Raw genomic sequence first — 23094 nt, 5'->3', positions numbered from 1 at the left:
ACATGTAGAGCAACAGTAGTTGAAATCTGCAAAAACTAAATATCCACTAATTGCCTTATTGTTAGTTCAAGCAAAGCAGCACGCAAGCGCTGCTTTTCAGACATGTCGGTATCTATGTGGGCTTTTAACCACGCACACCTCACGCCCATCACTTTCACTCGTTTACGAGCTTGCTTTAAAAAAATCCTTTGATGACATTGGTAAATGTTTTATGTTCTGTCCCACCTTGGTGCGGTTTTGTTACTGACTTGGGGACCGACCATGGTACATGGATTATTGCACTTCTGCTGATATAGTTGACTGCAAGCGAACTTCTTTTTCCTTTTGTGTCCCTCCTTCAGGCTCACAGCATGCTGGTGCTTTGGATTGACTTGCTTATGTCAACTGTTTTACTTTTAATTTTCAATTTATTTGGCAAGAAAAGTCCAGTTAGGAATTTAGAACGCTAATAGCTCTAACTCAAGCAAACGCAAGACCCATTGTATTGCAAATACTTGTATTTAAATGAGGCAAAAGACATGCGATCGGGCAAGGGGAGTCAGTTCACTCAGCTATATTTCCTACTATGCGAGGACGCACAGACGCCTGCTTGCGAAGGAAAGGAGGGGCTTTTAAAATCATACATTTAAGCATCAGTAGCAGAGCTGACATGGGAATAAAGGCAAGATCCAGTAATTGCAGGTATGCTTGCAACTAGAAGCTCTCATCCTGGGGTTTCAAAGCAACTTGTAAAAAAACTGCACTCCAACTTCGTGAAGGAAACGTATGGGAATGCAACTATGTCCTATGGACAGAGACCATCTGCAATAAATGTCCTTGGCTGTTTTATCAAATTGTATTCCCCAGGGGATGTTTCCATATCTTGGTATCTCTGAAAGAAGTGGGCTGGTGATTTATGACCCCTTGCTGCAGAGTTCAGCTCTGCTTGTATCATAGGTACTTATTGCATGCAGTATTGGCCTGGTTAAATGCCTCTATGCTTAAAAAAAAAACAAAAAAAAAACACTAATGCCAACCCAGCCCTAACACCCATTGTACTGTTCAAGTACAAGCGGATGATTTTGATATTTTTAAAACAGCTCAGAGCTTATGTCATTTTTGCCGGTACATACTGTAGATGTAGACAGCCTTATGTGATGTAATGGGCAATACCTGCGGAATGGTGTATTGCCAACTGTATCCCGTTGGAATGTTTTCCTCTGGCGCGCAGTGTCAATTTGCTTCTTTAATGGGTGACATCTTCCAGCTTGCACTTATTTCTCCAGTTTGCCACTATTTCGGAATTAGGTCCACAAAAGTTGAAACCTAGCGACGAAAAGAAGTGAAGAATCTATGTCTTCCAGTGGCAGGATTGTTCTGAAAAGTGTCTGTGCTGTCCTGTCGGAGGAAGATACGCCAGTGGAGTGAGGTCCTCATGCTGCGCACTGTGTGCATTCAAAATGTGAGCAGGGCTACACTACCTTTTTCAGAGACCATAATTTGGGATGTAACATTTATTAGAACATTTTAATGTACAGAGCTACATTTGAATATCAAGTTGGTTCCAATGATACTTTGGTTCGTTGTGCGCTTCATATACATTATTCTACTTCTGTTAAATGGATTGCAGTCCCTGAAGATTACAAGACTGACAAAAGTATGTCTGACCGCGACAGAACCCATGATCATCAACCTGCCCGCGTGGGGGATTGACATTTGGGCTTCACCTTTGTAGGCAGACACTATGAAAGCTTGCCTTGACGCCTCTGGCTCTCCAGCTTCGTGTAGCTGTATTGAATATAGTCTCTGCTAATGTGTACCATTGGCCGTCCCCTGGTACAGGTGACCCTTTCTTAGTTGTTCTATCCAAAAGTACTAATATTTCTGGTCAGAGCTTGACAGTGATTGCCCACTTCTGGCATGGATATGAAGGAGGCCTGTCCGACAGTCTAGAGTAAACAAAGAAACTACAGATCTAAAAGTACATGGTGAAGCATTACCAGCATTATAAACGTTGCAGTAGTACAAGGTGCCAGCAGTTTGCCTGTTTGACACCATACTATTGATATTGCTGCAGGGTCCATGCGTCATGTGCAAGGAAAACAGCAGGAAGAATGCATCACAGTGATTTAATATCATATTTCCTCTTCAGTGTAGATATTTACCTTCCAGTGTTGAGGTTTAGGTCTTCTTTTTGCATATAACTAAGGATACTCAATAAATCCATGTCACCAAGGACAGAGTGTTCCACTCCTGTTTATGTTCGACAGCCAGTAAAGCAGTCGGCGGGAGCATTGCCTTTTACTTGACATAGAGTTATCTGGCACTGTTACATGTGGCATGCTGATTCCCTGGGTTCTGCTGCTTTTCGTGACCGGGCTGTGGGTTGCCAAGTACCCAAATGCAGGCCATAACACCTAGTTTCACTAACGCAGTCCCTACCACCTTACACCTAAGTTTGAGAAATTCATTGTTTGCTTCCAGAAGTAGATTGTGCCATCAAAAATTGTTGTCATGTCTTGAGCCTAGCCTGCAGAATCAGGCCACTGGCACCAAAACCCACCAAGAACCGATAACGTGGTGTATTCCACACACAAGCCAGCAATAAACAATACTTAGTCCCGATCATGTCTTCTCGAGCCAGGGTGTTGGAAGATGTGCTTTAAATAACCCTCGTTGCCTTTTATTGTATTTTTTCCCTTTAGTTGATGCTTGGCATGAGTAGATCTATGGTTAAACCTCACAACTGGGCTTTTGTTTTTATGCTTGATATGAACACCACATTGATATCCATCAGGTTTTCTAAGCTCGACCCTTAGATACATGGCCTTAGCTGCCCTAACTCAATAGGTGTTGTGCTGCCTACCTGTTCCATGCTAGAGAACATCAAAGCATATCCACACAAGAAAAATAACCATTGAAATCTTGGCGAAGCAATGCAGTTCATCCAGCATTGACAATGCCACCAGCTTTTGAATATTTTCTAATGGCAGGAGGGCCAGACAATATACTCTTCCAAAGAAGGGGATATGTCACGTGCCTCTTCACCTCCTGCTCGGATATCACATGAACGACTACGATTTCCCATGTGACCTACACCCAACTATGACTGTTCACAGACAGATTTGACATTCTATTCTGAGCGAGGAGCAGGGGACACGGAGAAGAACTGCAAGTACAACCAAATCCAACCATCTTCAGTAGACCCACCCAGAACACCACACCCTGCAAACTCTGCAAGTCATTTGATCCCCCTAAACTTCTCTTCTGAACACACCCCTTCAAGTTTTCAACATCAATGTTGTTCCTTAAAAAACAGTTCTCCTGCTTTCCTTGTTCTCTCTGCCACAGCTGACAAAATTAATAACGGTATGCTATGGAACAAAAGATAAACACTTGGCTTGTATCTTATTGGCTCTGACCTCACACCTCTCCTTATTTTAATATACTTTTATTTTGTTATGCGGATTTCTGCAGAGCATTCTCACAATTTATAAGATCTTGATGCGTTTTCAGTATTTTGGGACCCTTTAGGGTTCTGGAAATCTCTTTTGATTAACATCAAAGTGGTCTGCTGAGACGTCTGCCTTGGCGCTCTGTTGTGCACATGGTGGAACTAAAGGTTGTGTTTAATGTATACTGTTGGTGTAGGGTGAGGTGTGGATACAACTTTATTTGGTTGTCCCTCTGAGGTTGCAAATCCTTAGCAAACTAGATAACTTGGAGCCATGCTGTACACATGATGGTTCCATGAACTGTGTCTAATATCTACTGTTGTATTCTGATTTGTGAATGTAACTTTATCTGATTGTGTCACTGAGATGGCAAACATTTAGTCAACTATTTGGTTTGAAGCCATGATGTGCATGTTGTTGTGCCAGGAGCTGCACTGGTGTACTGGGAATTATGAGTAAAACTTTAATGGGTGTCCCCTTAAAGTGCCAAACACTAGCCACTTTTAGGGTTTTGTGCTTTGTTGTGTACAACTTGATGCTATGACTTGAAACACGTTTATTGCTTTTTTAGGGTGATGTGTGAGTAAAGCTTGATCATGGTGTGCTGTGGAGATGGACAACTCTTAGCCACCTGGTTGACTTGGAGCTGAGTTTAGAGCATTATCGTGCCAGGAGCTGTGTCTAACATGTTCAGTCAGTTTCATGATACAGGTGTTCTACCTATAAAGATCTACTTAGTGTGCGGCCGTCCAGTAGGACGGAAGAACACGGTCGGGCAGTGCAACCTCTACAGTTCAGATGCATAGATCGTATATCGGACATTCTGTCAGGCTCAAGACATCGCCACATTGTCCCCCTTCGTTTTCCATAGTTACTGAATATGGCAGTCCTGCCTTACCAGACAACCAATCTTAAGGGAGCCAGCAGCAACTAGAAGGCCACTCCCTCCTCCAACCTCCTGTTCTTTGTTTTGTCTTACCAGACTTATGGTGTCCGTATGCGGGGCAGCAGGCATGAAGACACGTCAAAGGAACTTCATTAGAATCGTGGGAGCCACAATAAGTGGAAGAGAGCTTCTTAGCATTGCGAATCAGCCTGCTCCTTGACATTTAGCTGAGGGAGGCTACGCAGTAGAGTTGCTGGCGTTCCTCTCGGATCAGCTGTGGCGTCGTCCAGCTGGCTCTTAGAGGCTGGGGCTGAGCTCCCACGTGCTGGGTGCAGTGTGGTTGCGCCCGGCAATTCCAGGGAGACTGCAGCACTACGGGCCAGGGCTCTCCTGCTGTAAGGGACACGTGTCACCCGCACGGGCCCCCTTGGTGACTATTTATATTAGATTATGGCTTTCTACTCACTTTCTGGGTTTGGTGCAAGGGCGTTCACTATGATTAGTTTCTTTAGTGGAGACTATTCTGCCTGAATTGTAATTCTGTAGATGACTTTTCACTATTTAAAGACCACCTCTACTCTGGCTTGGGTATTCTGTCACTATTAAAGGCAAGTGCAATAGAAAAAGGAACTATTGCTGCTAGGAGAGGAAGGTCTTCTTCATCCCATCTTCAGCAACCAGATCAGCCAGCCCTGTTGACAACAGCAGAAGTGCAGAAAATGATTGATTCTGCTGTGTGTAGATCCCTTAAAACTAAGGAAGGCAAACCCAAAGGGACAAATGGTCATTCTAAGTCTGAAGCTACTGTGTATACGACTTCTGATGAGCAGACTTCAACCACTTCTTTAGCGAAGTATGTCAGGAGAGAGGAGGTCACGGACAGCCAGCATAATTTGGGGTTTTAGCCTTTCCTGGGGAAGAACAATGAGTATGCTCTGTTTCCCCAGTATATTAAACTTCCAGTTATCACAATGCTCTTTATTTAAAACTTAACAATTCGAAATTTGGAGAATGGAAGGAACCTGATTGAGTAGCCATACCTCGTTTCCTAGAAATAAGTTGTATGCTCTTGAGGATGCTAATGACACTGTACTGCAAATGCTGAAGGTTCTATTCTTACAACTCTGAGTGGGAGAATTTCCTTAAACCCAGAGGAGTGAGATCCATCGGACGTCAATGATAAGGTGGAGAGCTTGTTGAATGTGTTTTTTTTTTCTACTCAGAATTTGACATTAAGATCTTCGACCTGTACTCAGCACAATCCTTGGTTCAGGACTTTGATGCTTTGGCTATGGTGATCCAGGAAGGGCCCGATTGTTGAGAGATTTTGGCAGTCATGGAGCAGCAGGCAAATATCTGGTGGATATTTCTTCAGATTTCCTGGGAGCAGCTTCAGTGGTGTCATGGGCAATGGTAGCTGCTGAACATCATTTTTGGGTGCGTGGATGGAGGGCATGCTGATGGATCATCTGAAGAAATAGGCTCTTCTATCCAGTTTTATTGGATATTCTAGAAAAGAAGACTATAGTCAGGGTTCCTCCTTCAGAGCAACGAAAAGGAGTGTATTCCATTCTGTTTCTCATACAAAAGGCATCAGATTCTTTCAGGCTGGTACTGAATCTAAAAAGGTTGAACTTGTCGGTTCATTCTGTACATTTCAAGATGGTGACTCTTTAGTCCATCATTCCGATGTTGGAAGACAAGGATTAGTTTACCTCAATAGATGTGCGAGATGCCTATCTTCATATTTAGATTGCCTGAAAACATAAAAAGTACCTCAGGTTTGCCATATGAGGGCTCCATTTTGTGTTCTCAGTTCTTTGTTTTCGGTTAAAGTTGGCACCCTAGGTGTTCATGAACTTGCTTGCTCCTCTGGTTTTGTTATTTTACCAGGAGGGTATTTTAGGTCACCTATATCTGAACAACTGGCTCTTTCATGCACCTTCAAAGAACTGTGTCAGGAGCACACCTTGAGGGTTCGCACCCTGTTGCAGAAACATGGATTTCTCATAAATTGAGAAAAATCAGAATTGACTCCATCACAGGACAGACTCTTCATTGGAGCTAGGTTTCTCACGCCTAAATGGATAGTGACTCTTTCTCAAGTCAGGGTGGAGAAGATTCAGTCTCACATCAAATCCTTGCTCCTTCAGTTGTCTCCCAGAATATTTTCATGTCTTTAGGTGCAGAGGTATCTGCCATCTACAATTTTTCTTGATCCTTGGGAAAGATCCCACCTTCCGCAACTCATTTAGTTTATTCAGTATCATCATCTTCTGTGGTGCTCCAGACTCCAAATTGCCTGGTGGGAGGGGTATTTCTGCCTTTCTCCTCCTATTATTATTACAATAGATGCCAGCCTGTCAGGATGGAGGGCCTGACCTTGTCATCCTCAGGTCCACGGCAGATGTTTTCTGGCTTAGAGCTAGAGGTTCTCCAACTGGAGGGAGCTGGAGGCTGTTTATCTCCCTTTGTTGGCATTCTAAAAACTGATTTCAGGAAAAAGGGTACTGATTCGAACATATAATATGACAGCCAAGTCATATTTGAACAAACAGGGAGGCATTATACTGGTTTTGTTGGCTCACATTTCAGACAAAATCTTTCACTGGGCAGAAAGGAAGATCAGGTCCATTTCAGCAAATTCACATTCAGGGGTCGCTGAATGTGGTAGCGGGCTCATTAAGGAGAAAACTTCCCTCTTCTAAAGACTTCTGCCTTCTCTCAGAGGTGTTGTCTCAGGTATTATAGAGGTGGGGTTTCCTGGTGATGAATCTTTTTGCCAATTCTTCCAGCGCTCCGGTTCATAGGTACTGCTCCTGGAATGTAGGAAGCTCACGCTTGGGGAGTGGATGCTCTCTCCTGCAGGTGGCCCCCAGGTTTCCTGAATTCCCTTTATCCTACTCATTCTCAGAGAAGGTAACCATGATTTTGACTGCACTGACTTGGCCACACTCAAATTGGTTTACTTTTCTGATGTCTATGCTGGTGGGGAGAAAGTGAAGCTTACTAACCTCTCTGCCTCCTTCGCCACTTTCAGTTCTCCAGCAGGAGGTTCTAGTCAAACTCAGGCTAGTGGCCTGGAAGTTGAGAGGTTAGGGTTGTCTAGGATGGGGCTCCCTGATGCCTTAGTGTCTACTCTTCAGGCTCCTAGGAGGTTTCCAATTAGAAAGCCTATTGGAGGTATTGGAGATCTTTCAGTAATTGGTGTGTGGCTAGAGAGTTGGATCCTTCCACTTCAAGTCTGTTCGTGGTCATGGCTTTCCTTGAGGAGGGGGTCTTCTTTGGGACCGTAGATCTCTACTCTCAAGGTTTAATGGGCATCAATAATGGCTTTTCAGACGTCTTAGAGTAACTTTCTGGAGTGTATGGATTTGTTCCCAGACTTTTTTAGAGCAGTATTGAATTTACATCCTCCTCCCCCTTGTGTTTTCTCCTCTTAGGATCTGCTGTTGGTGTTGGAAGCGTTTAAGTTCCCATCATTTGAGCCCTTACAAGATATAGATATTTGAATCGTGACTCCCAAGACATTCTTCCTGGTAGCAATCACCTCTGTTAGAAGGTTGGGGGAAGTGGGAGGCTCTGTGCTTCAGGCACCCTTTTTTGAGCATTTGAGTGGTGCTGCGTCCTCTTTCTTCCTTCATATCCAAGAATCATTCTTTCTTCCATAGAGGACAGGAGGTGATTCTTCCACAGTTTTGTCCCTCTCTTTCTTCAGAGGAGGTACTTCTTCACAACTTAGATGTGAGAAGCACTCGTCTAGTTTATCTTCAATGGCTGACTTCCTTTAGGGTTTCTGAATCTTTGTCAGTTTTGGCCCTGCTAAGCAAGGTTACAAGCCAGCTGTTCCTTTTTTTTAGCTGCTGGGCTTGGCCCATCATTTCCATGGCTTATTCTGTTTCTGACATTTTGGTTCCAGATGGCATTCAGGGCAAGACTACTCAGGATATGTCCCCCTCAGTACCGTAGCTCCAGGGTGCATCTATTTCTAAAACTTGTAGGGTGGCAACCTGGTCTTCCCTGTCCAATTTTGTAAATCACTATCAAATTAGGCAGGAAATTGATGTGGAAGGTGTTCTTGGTTCACGAGTATTGGCCTCTATGAAGCCATAGGGGTTGTTTACTCTATTCACTATGTATGTTTCTTGGTCATGCAAATTTCACTGTGCATGGACGCATATACGTTTTTGAGTTGTTCTGGATATCTACTTCTCATTTAGTAAGTACTGAAAGCGAGGGGGGGCAATTAGGTGGTGCCTCAATTACTCACTTCTAGTTTCATTACTCTGAGTCCTTCCCCTGGCTTTCCATACCCACATTCCTCCCTCTCTTCCATTTCTTTTAGGCCAACTACAAAAGCATCATGGCTTGCAGCTTTAAAAAAAATAGGAGGTTGGGGGAGGGAAGGGCATTTTATTTGTATCCTGAATGCTTTTTATTTGCTGCTTGCAGATTGGATGTGTGGTGATGCGAGGCAGGACTGCCTCATTGAGTCAGTATGAAAGCAAGGGGAAGGGCTCAGAGTACAATTACCGGTAAGTATTTGAGGCATTAACAAACATTGAATAAGTAAAAGGTGTAACTGCGATTGCCCTTCCTTTGACTGGAGTCCGATGAGGGCAAGGGAACCTGTTATGTGCAACCAACCTGCCGACCAGCAGTGCAGGATCCCCCTGCCTTTCACATTCACAGTTGTCCTGTAGCTTTCCATCTTTCTCATCCCTGCTGGGCAAAAAGGGTGCCAAAGACCCACGCCTTTTGAAGTGCAGGTGCGCCAGACCGCTATTTCATTTGACACATGTACAGCGATCAGTGAGGAGACACCTTCTGCATTGTCTCAGGATTTTGGGAATATATACGAATGAGACAAAGAAGGCAGGAGACTGAATTAGAACAGAGGTTGAGAGGCAACAGCATGGGGTAGAAAAGAACAGAGGGTAATGTAACACGGTAACCCCCACCGGTGCCCCATTACATCCCTTTCACATATAGAGAAAGCTCACTATGTGGGCTGATGCATCAGGGGCATGGCACGGAGGAATGAGTGTATCCAATGGATTCCATGTAGACTACACCTCTTTTTGAAGCACTTAGCCATGGAATAGAGGTGGAAAAAGAGCAGAGGAAGACAGAACAAACGGCCTGGTAAGGTTCTCTAGGAAGGTGAGTAAAAGTACATGACTAACAAGAGAACAGAGAGATGAGGTGCAAGCAGAGGACACAGAGATGCTGGTAACCATGCATACTATGTGCAAGCCACCCTCTCTGTCCATTAGTTCACTTATGTTGCCCTCACAACAGAAAGGAATAACTGCAAGATGAACGATTTAGACCCTGCCCAGAGGAGAACTGGCACTGCTGAACAAGATCTCATGTGCACCATTGTAAACGTCAACCTCACGTTTCCATGATAGACTGACTTCCTACCAATAAAAGACCAGCTTACATTGATAAGGAACCAGTCTCATATCTAATAGCATATCTCCCTCGTCACTAAACAACGTTCATCATACTAATAATAGGCAGCCCTTCATTTATAATGAGCCAGCTTCACATTTATTTTTCAATAAAGGAGACATCAGCACACTAGTCAGGAATTTTATACAAATATCTAGACTGAACTCCACCATACCAGCCATATCAGTACTAGATCACTCGCATTCATCACCTCCCATAGCAGCTATCCAGCAACATGCAGCAAATTATCACGCTTTCCACAGGTAATTATGTACCCTAATATTTCAGGTCTGTCCCAGTTAGAACCACATTCTTCCCAATGTAGAGCTGGCAATGCACCTCTGAGCTGAATTGCAGTTTTTCCATTGGCTCTTCCTGTACATAAGCCCTCATGCGCATGTCTGATGGTGTACTTGGGCTTACACCAGCAGCTTTACGCTGCCAGATCCCGTGATTGGTCAGCTCTCCCCCATCTATAGCCGCCAGCCACCACTCTTCTGAGCCAGAAATAGCCCCACAAGAGTGGAGGAGCATAAGGGAGCCAAAAGTGAGCCTTGTGAGCCTCCCAAGGAGCTAGACTTTGGACTAGATTGGGCCTGCTGCATGGATCTGCAGCTGGGCCTCTGGGCTCCTACTCATGCACTGACGGGTGCCAGAGCACGATCTGTGCTATGGGCAGCAAGGGCTTCCTGCGTCGACTGCTGTTCTCCCTGCTGGAGGCGCCATAGGCCTGCCACTGCCCCCAGCGATGTGGAAACTGCCCTCATGCTGATCAGTGAGTCAAGCCAATGGCTGGGGTTTGGAGGGTCGCTACCTGAGGACTGGAAACTGTGACTGGGCCTGCGCTGGAATGTACCATTGCCCTGCGCCCACGCGAGCAGGGACCCAGGGGCACGAAGAGGACCGCCACCAGGGGTGAGTCCAGTGATTGGACCCCCTCTCCTTTTATCTGCTCTTCCCTGAAGCGGGTCGGGGACAGCTGCTGCGGGCCCGTGCTGCCTGCTGGGGCCATAAAGGAGTGCTTGAAGGCCGCCCCACCAACAAAACATCATTGACTCTGGCGCAGCGGAGGTGAGGCAGCACAGAATGGTGGGCTGAGAACCTAACAAAGGGCAAAATTGTGCCTGGAGATGGCAAACAACCAAGGGCCTACCCCATACTATAACCATTTTTGCTGGGGCGTGGTGTGAGCTACGTGGACCTTGAGATCATGAACTCTGATGGTGGCGAGAGGTTGTAGACAGAGCACAACCTATTTCCCCTGGCCTGCTGAGGGTGGGGCCCTGGCACATGCCCCTGATAGCCATGTGGACCCTGACCTGGTTCCTACACCTGAGCTGGAGACTGTACCTGAACCCCTTTATCAACCAACGACCCAGTTGTCTGACCTGCAGCTGTCCACACCTTCTTTAGCCTTGCAAACCCCTACTATTGCTTTGTGCAACCATCATCTACACTGTCAGAGGTACTGGACTGCTCATGCTGCGGGGCGAGTCACAGTTATTGATCACCTGCAAGTGGGTCTGGCATTACACACAGAGACCTCCCAATGTTGAAAACAGCACAGACAGAAGCGCAAGTTCTGCTAGTCCATTATGGTGCCCCAACCATCACAAGGTGCATGAGTCCATTTACAGAAGTGAAACCCTCCTCCCCTCACCCTTTTTTCCCCTTTTCTTCCCCCCACCCCTTACCCTCTCCCTCCCCCTACTTACTGCGAGGATGGGGAGACTTTGGTCTGGTTTCCAGCCGATAGTGAGGCGCACCCAGAGCCAGCTGACAAGTGTCATGATCCTGTGATATGCTGTGTGGAATCCACCCCAATGGAATACAAGCTGGACGTGGTCCTAGCAGCAATAGAAAAGTCTTGGGTATCCCTCGAAAGCAAAATTGACACTGTAGCAACAGACCTTACTCTGGTACAAGATGTTCATGGCAAACTTAAAGACAGGGTCCGCAAAACAGCAGGTGGTGATGGTGCGTCCTCTCCCATGCCGACAGACCACAGGACACGGAAGGGCACTCCAGCAGAAACAACATAAGAATAGTTGGGGCCCTGGAGAGTGCAGAGAGGCAAGATGCAGTAGCCTATCTAGCAGCATGGCTCTGCAGCTCTATCCCCACCTACACCCTTGTGTCATTTTTCTTGTTGGAATGTGTGCATCGAGTGCCAGTGCCCGGGCCATCTCCTAACACCCCCTCTAGGCCACTAGTAGTCCGCCTGACCCACTACAAAGATCATGACCTAATACTACTAGAAGCCCGGAAACAGTGCACCCTGGTGATAGATAATGAAACAGTGATGATCTTTCCAGACTACACACTCACTGTTCATCAACGACACACGTTCCCAGCTGCCAAATGGAAACAGAATGAACTAAACTTTAAATATTCACTCCTGTTTCCTGCCCACCTCTGGGTTCAAGTGGATGGACAATCTCATTTTTTCACCAATCGCAAAGACACATGGGAGTGAGCGCAGTGCCAAGGAGGCACATAACTCCCCACATGCAAAGACAGTCTGACCAAGCACAGCCCCTACTAGACGGAAGGTAGCAGCACAGGGTGTGCCACCTAAGGGGCTCCCCCAGTTGCCATGCTCCCCTGACTTTAAACAACTGAAACGGGAATGAAGAAGTGCGCTGAAGGGGGCGGCTTTCCGTGATCCCACTCCTACTGTAGACACTGAGGAGGGAGCACCAAATTCACTAGTGCTGAGGATTCTATATCTTAAATTCTCCTTTCCCTGGGTCCAGATACTCCACCTACTGTAACTCCACAAACTGCTGACGATGTTATATGATTATTTTACTGTTCTTCCTCTATATGCATAACCCATCTATCATGCAATGTTGTTGCACTCAGACACACATTTCCCCCCTTGTTTTTTCTATTCATCCCCCAACTTTTTCCCTCCAACACACAAGGGATCTAACCCCTCATAGTAGGGATTGAAACAGATCTTTGGATTGAGGCTCTCCATCCCTTTTACCGCTGTTTCACACACATCATATATCCCATATATCCCCTGGGTCGCTCTTTCACAAGTATAGACAATATGCAAGTGCACGGTCTGTTTTTGTGGCCCTCCAGGACTTCCGGCTCAAATGTGCACCTCACATACAGTAGCAATCATTCGCAGAGGTGGCAGTCAACAAATCGGGGCAGATTAACTCCTACAAGTTGTTACAAGGTGTTGTATACTACGAACGATGAAGACAGGTGCAGGTTGGTTCTACCACATGTTGCTGTTAAAAAAAGTTTTCATCTCTTGTCTTGTGTCCATGGATCTGCATTTCTTGTATTCACACTAGATATCCAATAACATCGAAATATCGGTCTACAGCTCCTTCGAAAGACTAGGGAACTTCGTTGATACTCATTTGTGCTTATCGCAATGTTGTGTCATTATTTAAACATTCTGCCTCAGATCTACGCAAAACTCTGTACAATGTATTGCATATGTGAAAATTTGCAATAAAGTTTAAAAAAATCAGAACACTTAATTCTGACCTCAAGCCTGACCACTACTAAACCAGTTGCTACATCCTCATAATACTACTGCTAATGTACCTCAGTTTTAAACTGCAGTTCTGCCCCCTGCTAGTCTAGCACCAGGAGCCTCACCTTCAGCCTTGCTAGTCCACTTTAGTCCTGATCATCAGCTTCTCCACCTTCTATTGCGCTGGCTAAAGCCTGCAAAAGCAGCTCCACCTTTGTACCTCAGGTATGAACTGCCTCAACTCTCCATGTCACTCTAGTTCCATCCGAAGCAGCTCAGCCCTGCACCCCACTTTCTGCTACTCCACTTCTAGGGCCTGAATAACAGTAACTGCCAACGCATGTCAATGCTAATATCCAGGGCACCTCATGTGCCTCCAGAAAATGACCCTCATTCCTTCCACCTGTTAAAGTAGTGGCTGGATCGAAGTGAGCAACCTTCCTAAAATACCTGACCTCCCCCTTTTATTCCAGCTATACCACCTTCCTTGACCCAACCTCTCAACATCACACCCTTTCCATTTTCTTGTCCACTCCTAACCACTCTGATCCTTTCTTTATTCTGCTGCACGTTTCCCCCTTGTCAGTCCATCTGGATGCATGTAAAAGGATGCTGCATTGATGGCCGCCAACTGGAGGCAACAGCACTGCCTGAAGCAAATGCCATCTCAAACCCATCCTTGCCACATTGTGCCTATCTTCTACCCCAATGACAGCTAGGCAGCTTGCTATCCCACGCCTTCGACTTCCCCAACCTCCTGAATCGCCACCTAGAAATCCCCATGATAAGTTTTGCAGACAAACAGGGGGCGTGGTCAACCACCCAGCAAGATGGCTGCTTGCTAGAGCAGCTTCTGCGCCTGAGCAATAAAATCCCCTAACATCCATCACTTAATCCATTCCTTTGCTCTTCCTGCAGCAGTAGATATCGAGGGAGGGACAGTGGTGGTCATCCAGCGCAGAGATCGTGCCCCTTGAGCGTAGTCTTTTAGGAAACATAGAGGTACCTATGGCAGGTAGCAGCGTGCCAACATCAGATCCCAGAACAGGAGCACCCTTGCCCAGTGCTGCTGCCAGAGATAGTGGGAAACCCCAGAGGCTCTGGGGCCCACCATACTGAGAGAGAGCAGCCTCAGCATGCTGCAGTGAGTACCACCTTCACACCTGAGGGTCCATGGGAGATACCAGGCCATGATGACCGGTGGCAGGGGCGCAAAGGGCTTGCAAAAAAAGAAAATGGACAGGTATGGCCTACCCAAAACAACCAGTGAGGTCACAACTTTAGTGGGGCCCCTGGGACCCAGTGCGGGCGCATGAAGGACACTGAGGAATTCCCCCTAAAAGACACCATAGAGGCGCTTTAGGAGGTTCAAAATTGTACGTAAATAAAGTGACAGGGTGACAGAAAACGAGGACTTGATTGCTGCACTCTGTGCAGAGACCTTAAAGAACAAGTAAACTGACTTTGGACAAGTTGGCAATGGGGGCAAAGCTTGAGGAGATGGAGGATCACTCCTGGAAGAGAAAAAACATTAGGGTCATGGGGGTCCTGGATTGTGCAGAGTGCCCAAGTGTGGACCTCTTCCTGGACGACCTTATCCTGAAAACCCTAGAACCTGTTGAAGTTCTTCTCACTGAGTGCCCATAGGGCCCCCATTCCACCCCCTTGGCCAGGTACCTTGCCACAAACTATCATTGCCCGCATCTTCAACCATCGAGACCAGGACGTGATACTCCAGACTGCCAGCCAAAGTTCACCTACACAAAAACAAAAAATACAGTTATCAGCATCTTCACTGACTTTACACTCCGAGTACAAAAGCTACAATGTAGTTTCTACAAATCAATAGGGTCTTGAGGCAGCAAGTCCTTAATGATGTTACCAGCTAAACTGAGAGTGGCTATGGATGGAAAAACATAGGGCCATATTTATACTTTTTGACGCAAAACTGCGCTATCACAGTTTTGCGCCAAAAAAATTAGCGCCGGCTAACGCCATTCTGAAGCGCCATGCGGGCGCCGTATTTATTCAATGACGTTAGCCGGCGTTAGCCGCTGGCGCTGTCTGGTGTGCGTTAAAAAAAACGACGTACACCAGGCAGCGCCGGCGTAGGGGGAAAATGGCGTATGGGCGTCCACAAATGGTGCAAGTCAGGCTGAGGCAAAAAAATCGCCTCAACCCGATTTGCAACATTTTTTTTACGACGCCCAACCCCCATTGAAATGACTCCTGTCTTAGCAAAGACAGGAGTCATGCCCCCTTGCCCAATGGCCATGCCCAGGGGACTTCTGTCCCCTGGGCATGGTCATTGGGCATAGTGGCATGTAGGGGGGCACAAATCAGGCCCCCCTATGCCACACATTTTTTTAAAAAAAAATACTTACCTGAACTTACCTTAATGTCCCTGGGGTGGGTCCCTCCATCCTTGGGTGTCCTCCTGGGGTGGGCAAGGGTGGCAGGGGGTGTCCCTGGGGGCAGGGGAGGGCACCTCTGGGCTCATTCTGAGCCCACAGGTCCCTTAACGCCTGCCCTGACCCAGGCGCTAAAATCCAGCGCTAATGCGGGTTTTTTAGACCCGCCCACTCCCGGGCGTCATTTTTGCCCGGGAGTATAAATACGACGCATATGCATCGGAGTCATTTTTTAAGACGGGAACGCCTACCTTGCATATCATTAACGCAAGGAAGGTGTTCACGCAAAAAAATGACGCTAACTCCATGAACTTTGGCGCTAGACGCGTCTAACGCCAAAGTATAAATATGGAGTTAGTTTTGCGTCGAATTTGCGTCGAAAAAAACGACGCAAATTCGGCGCAAACGGAGTATAAATATGCCCCATAGCGCTTTATGACCCTGGAGGAGGTCTGGAACTGGCTTGAGGGGTGTGGACTGGCAGGAGGACAATGGGCACAGTGGTACCACACTGCACCGCCGACTGCTAAAGCCCCAGAGGCTGAAGGACCTCAGCGAGATACTGGGAACAGCAGGCAGGGGACATCGACACCAGAAGATCCACAGGTATTGTAGTGAATCCTAGTGTGTTTTAATGGGATAACAGGAGTTAGCTTAGCCTCTGGCTTGCAGACTCGTGCCCCCGTCACCTAGTGACTTTTAACCTACTTAGCTTGCTCTGTCTTAGTCCATTTAATTATTTAATTCATCTCTGCCTTGTTTATAGTTAGTCCACTTGTTATGCTTTGCATTACCAGTGCCACCACGCTAAGGCTTCAAGATCAAGCAATAAAGACAAACCAACAGTAGGTGTTCACACTTAGGGATTCTCCCTCTCTATACTTGTTTATATTAATTGCCGTCCCAAGCATGTCTGTTATCTATTGTTTGGGAACACACCTACGTCAGGGGTCCTGGTAGATCTGTATAAATACATCGCACTTTAGACAGATAATCAGAGGGATTCTGACCATATTGATGCTGCACGTCGTCTTGACGATGACCCAGTCTTCGTGTCCCTGCGGAGTCTGGGATAGAGACCTCATTCCAAGGTAACGAGTCTTGGGGGCTCCTCTCATGGACATGGCATTGGCAGATTAGGTTTAGCAAACCCAGCTTTCCTTTAGGTAGGAGGTTAGGCCTATCACATTAGGGTATTAGGGCATATTACATGTCTTTTACATGCATTGCAAGATGGTGGGGGTCTTTGTAATAATGACTCTCGTCTTCACAATTCTGTTTCTTGCATCATTCATTATCCTAATCATTGCAGCCCATGCAACTTATTGCAAATTGCAGTTGTGTTAAATAAAAACTATTGAAACTTTACTGCATCTTTGTCGTTGCCTGTGTTTGTATGAGACATGATATATCTATGAGAAAGGGGTAATCTCCATTTAATCACGACACTCCCTGAGATGTCTTATTCTCGAGTCCATGCATAAAGGCTGCCACAAATCACCTTTTACTATTGTGTTTCTGGTGAGGTGCTGCTATTGAGCCGGTAAGGTTGGGACAACAGTTGCGACTTCTTGTAGGATAGGCATAGTCGTCTACAAACAAAGGTACTGTCATCCTTAAACCAGCAGTCTTGCCCAGAGCAAGAGTCCAAACTACGACAGTATCTCTACCTGAGAGTGCCTGTGGGGGCCTGATTGCTGCGCCTGACTGATGCCCCAGAGAACAGTCCCCTGGCAGAGACACAACAAAAGCCGCTGCCCTGTTGGTGCTGAACTAAGGAAGAAATTGACTGGACCATAGGGCAGGGTAGCACCCCTGCAGTAAACAGCTATTAAATAGATAATGGTGAACAGTAAGCAAGAGGGCAACAGGGGCACAGGGTTTGAGGATTTGTGTTGTCCAGCTAACCCTGTTTATATTTCCTAATTTTGGGATGACAGGTGCTGTGCAGTGTTGGAGTGGCAGGCAGTTTTAAAGCCTACAGTGCAAGGAAGCGGGGAGCGGGGAGTATGTTGGGGAAGTAGTTTTTACAAATGTCTTTTTCTTAATGGTCTCAATACACTGTTGAGGTATGCTGAGAAAGAACACCATACAGTCTTGTGCAGGCTGAGCGTCTAGGCTCAGACATTTGATAAACACCCGGCGGGGCTTCTGGGTCAAAACAATAATACTCTATCATGATCAGACTGGGTTCACTGAAAATACTTTTGGGGAATGGTAATGGACTAGGGAATAAGATAATAAGGGGATTGATCCTTAAGCACTTGAAATGACACGTGCCTGACATCATCATGGTCCAGGAAATGCACTTGATGAGCAACACCTACAAAGCCATGGACATGTGCTGAGTGGCGAGAGTATAGAACAATACTTTGATGAAAATGTACGCATAGTGAACTCAGCCCTCACACAATGGGAGGTTTACAAAACTGTAGTTAGGGGCTAGGCACTTTTTCCTTATTTCTGGTCTCAAGTGGGATACAAGGGCCAAACTATAGGAGTTGGAGAAGGGATGTCTTAGACCAGGAGCGACTTCTGACGAGTAGAACGGGACTGCGTGTGAGACATACACTGGTGCTAAAGCAACAGGGATACAAAGAGCTGGTCACTGATGCCACTCAGACAGGGCAGAGTCACTATTTACAGGCTGTATGAAGATGGAACTAGGACTGGTAAGCTCCTGGCATGGCTTGACAAGAGGGACCACTAGAGGTCTAAACTGAGGCGGGGGAGTTAGTTAGAGGGGAAGCGCATCGCTGAAGTGTTTGTGGCCTACTACACCCAGGAATACTCCCAGAAGGTAATCGAGGACTCAATTGACTGTCTCAAAGATATATGGCCCCCATGTTTAACACAAGGCAACCTATCTTGACACCGATATAGGGGTGGAGGAGACAGAAACAGCGATGTGGGAGTTACAGTTGGGGAAAGACTCGGCCAAAAAGCACTACCAATAGAACTCTATAAAATTATGGCAACAAAACTCCCTCTGTACTTACTGAGCATGTACAAAGAAGGTGAAATGCGGGCATTCTCCTGCAAGACCAACGACTCTCCACCATAGTACCTGTACATAAATAAGGAAAACCCCTTGAGAACTGCAGCTCTCATAGACCCATATAATTGTTTAATGCAGAGGTCAAAATACTGGCCAAAATATTGGCAACACACCTTAGAAATGTGATCCACTTGTTAATCCATCTGGACCAGTCAGGCTTTATGCCTAACCAGAGAAAGACGCTTATTCTTTGGCGTCTCTACTGAGTGCTGGGACAGAGGGACAAATCAAATGAAAGCGCTACAGTAACACCAATAGATGCCAAAATGGCACTCAACACTCTGGAGTGGAACTACATATTTGCAGTGATGGCCAAACTAGGTGCCTGCCTGCATTATATACAATTGATCTGCTTGCTATACAACAGCCTCACAGGCCAGGGTAAGGGTGAATGAGACAAACTCCTCCATATTCAGACTCCAAAGGGCACCAGACAGGGTTGCCATGTCCCCAGTGATATTCGCTCTGGAGCCATTAGCCACATGAATACGCCAGGACCTACAGGGCAGGGGCCTGGAGTGGGGAGAGGTTGGGCATATAGAATATTGTTATATGCGGACGACATGCTACTCTGTATTGCTAACCTTGAGCTAACGGTTGGCAGAATAATGCAGATAATCAAGAACTTCGGTAAATTTTCAAGATATGTTATTAACTGGCATAAGTCCCTACTAAACCTGCTGAGGGGCAATTCCCCAAGACTTCTTCTTGACTGTGAGGTGACCATTGCACCTAGTGGATTCAGCTACGTAGGAATATACCTAACACCAGATGCAGACCTCTTCCATGAGCGGAACTTAACCCTGCTCAACAGATTAAAAACTGATGTGAGGCATTAGCAGACATTGCCAAAGCCCTGGGCAGATCTATTTTATTTAAAATGATGGCATTGCCACGTTTTTGTACACATTACAAAACACTCCCTATGATGTTCCTAAGGCATATTTTAAAGCAATCAAAGCAGAAGCCCAACTTTTATTATGGGACACGGACCCAACATGGATTGTCCTGTCCAAACTTACAAGAGGCTGGTTCGACAGGGGACTTGCCCTCCCAAATATTCAAAACTACAACTGGCGTCACGTTCAACGGCTGGGCCTATATGACACATACCGAGCCAGCGCTGTGAGTGGATAGGCATGTGGTAGGTGAAAGAGAATACCCAACAACACTATATGACGGGAGAAAATTAGCTTGGCTACCAACCCCCACCAAAACAGTGATTAAAGTCTGGAAAGAAGTGATGACATACCTGTGTTGGAGAAACAAAATCACGAAGACCACCCTGCTCTGGGAGTTGGAAATGCTGGGGCCCCTATGGAGACTAAAGGGCTTTGCCGAAAGGAACTTGATAGGTATCTCCACAATGGGGGACGTGTGGGTTAAAGGAGACATAATTTCTCTGCAGGACTAAGTGAGAATCAGCTGGCATCCTCAGAGATGTACAATTAAGACATGCTCTGCTGTCTGTGCTGCCGAGAGGCACAGAACTGGTGGACTATTCCCCACCTTGAGGACAGACTCATGGGAGACCCCATGCCAAAAAAACATAGCCCAGACATATAGAAAGATTATGAACCACACCCTGAGACCCCGCAACAGCTAAGGGAGCGTTGTGAGAGATGTGGGAGACTTCAAGGACGGGGAGTGGGTGAAGGCCCTTGGTGCCCCTACAGATGTTGCCATAAAATTGGAATCAGGCTGATACAACTATGAATTTTACACCGCCCCTACTACACTCAAATGGTTTTGCTTAGAATGAACAGAGCGTCCACCGAGCAGTGCCTGTGGTGTTGTGGAAAGACTAGCTCCTCCCTTCATATCCATTGGAACTTCCCTGTTAAACAAATCTTCAGGGGGAAAATTGTGGAGTGTCTTGGACGAGTAGGGCAAGGGAGTCTGATAAGGTCCGCAATATGGTTTATACCCAATATTTGGGGCGATTCATATGTAACCAGATCTCTCCAAATATGGTTAACGCTGGATATGATGGTTGTCCAAAGAAATATTGCAAAAGCCTGGGGTGGTGCATTATCCCGGATCTCGAACCTGGAAGCGAGACATGGACTGGTGCATGTTAGCCAAAAAAGTGGTGTACGAAAGCAGAGGATGTCCTTAGAAATGGGGGTGAGGGGTTGGGACAGCTGGAACTCCTATAGGGGATTGATCCAGACAGAACATAAACAGCAGATTTTGAACACTTGCAGAAATGCACCTATGGCAGCAGAAGACACCACAATAAGCAGAGGGCAGGGGAAGGAACAGGTGTGTGTGAGGGGGATAGATTACATTCATACTTGCATTTTCGTATACATGACAGTGAAAGACTTAACCAATGTTGGCTTGCATTTGGAATCTTTAAAACATCTGCAGGCAAATCTCAGGGGCCATCCACATCTTTGTTCTGCTCAGTGGCCCTGTATTCTTCTACTGTGCTGGGGAGGGCAACAAAAAACACAAGGCTTAACTCCTGTCTGTTTGCTAATCCACACACTGAACTACAACTGTTGCATAGCAGCAGGAAAAGGCTGGATCCCACTTCTCACTGACAAAAGACCATTTCCTTTCAAAGCTGGCCCCCAGCAGCAGGCTTTCAGTGGCCTCCTGGAAGCAACCCTCCATCGGAATCCCATCCTTGTGATGGCAATGAGGTACACCTATGAACAGGGAACTGAAAAGTTAACACATAGTCCCTCATTATGACATTGGCAGTAAATTCTGAATACCGCTGCGGTGAGGGCCACCAACATACTACCCCGGTAACCAACAGAAACCAGCCACAACCACAAATCCACCAGAGCCAACTAACGCAATAAACTGTTAGAACTAGCACCCATACTGTTACACCACCAAAACAACACCCAAATAATGACCCACAAATCACCACAGTGGACATTCAATGGCGATAAACCCTTGGCAGTGCACACCGCTGCACTGAAATAGCCGCCAAGAAAATTAAACAAGACAACATTGGCCTGAACAAAAAACCCACACCTGACACAAATACACCCACCCCACACACCCACAAACAGCACTATAAAACACTCCCCCACATCACCCATAAACCTTTGCAAACATGAGAAGACCGCTACACCTTGCCACACCAATCCCAGAGACAACTGCACACACACACCTCAACTACCCATTAATCCATCACGCACCCCACACCCCACCACATCACTCAACACCCTCTGCACAACACATACACCACACAACACCCATGTCCCCACAAGGGCACCCCCGTTTCACTGATAACAGTCAGGATAGAGCCACAACTGTTTGGACACATGTACAGCAGATCTCCATTGCCAGGAAGATAGAGCTGTGGCGGAGGATTGTGGACAGGGTGAATGCCGTGGGACAACATCCACACACAAGGGACGACATTCGGAAGAGGTGGAACGACCTACAGGGGAAGGCGCGTTCCATTGCATCAAGGCACCAGCGTGCTATCAGGACTGGTGGTGGACCCACACCTCCTCCCCCACAGCTGTCAGCATGGGAGGAGCAGGTCTTGGCAATACTCCCTTTATCCCATTCCATCCCACACAGTGCACCACACCAATTACCACATCTAAATGTCTACCCCTGCATGCCATACACACTGCAAGAACATCCCCCCAGCTCTAAATTCACACCCACCAGCAATGCATGGCCAGCATGAAGAATTACCAATCCCATAGTCCATCACCATACACTACCAAAGGTGGGAGGACAAAACCAATATCATTGGGAAAGGTAGAAATGAGAAATATGTGACAGACAAATACCCTAACAAATCACTTACATCCCCACAGGTGCACCCAGCTAATGTCAGGAGGTGCCACGGAAACCCAGTCCCCCACCAGAAGATCCCCTCAGTGATGACAGCAACTCTGGAGGTCTTGATCTGGATGAACTCCCTAGCCCATCTGGGACCACTGGTCAGTCGGCTACCACATCCCACAGCCAGTCCACCACAGCCCCCCCCACAGACTCAAACACCACAGCAGCCAGCCAACGCCCCCAAAACTCTGTCCGAAGGACACGTCAATCAGTAGTGTGCCCACCTGTACAGGGATCCCAGTCGACACCACACAGGCAAGACGATGAAGGTCCTGGTGTCAGTGGGAGTGGGCACCCCGTTCACAGGGCACAGGTACAGGGGGGCAGGGACAGTCGGAGGACAGCTGTGCGCTGGGGGAAGACAGGCCCAGGGAACCGACTGCCCAAGAGGCACTCACAAATGTCCTGGGAGCATACCAACAATCCCAGGACAGGATGGGTCAGGTGTTAAACAGCATGCAGGAAAACCAGCGGCTGCAGGGGGAACACCACCAGGAGGTCATGCAACAATTGCAGGCCTT

This window comes from Pleurodeles waltl, chromosome 3_1 (assembly GCF_031143425.1).
Source record: "Pleurodeles waltl isolate 20211129_DDA chromosome 3_1, aPleWal1.hap1.20221129, whole genome shotgun sequence".
Taxonomy (NCBI): Eukaryota; Metazoa; Chordata; class Amphibia; order Caudata; family Salamandridae; genus Pleurodeles; species Pleurodeles waltl.
The sequence above is the reverse complement of the archived record's forward strand: the minus strand, read 5'-3'. Positions refer to the sequence as shown.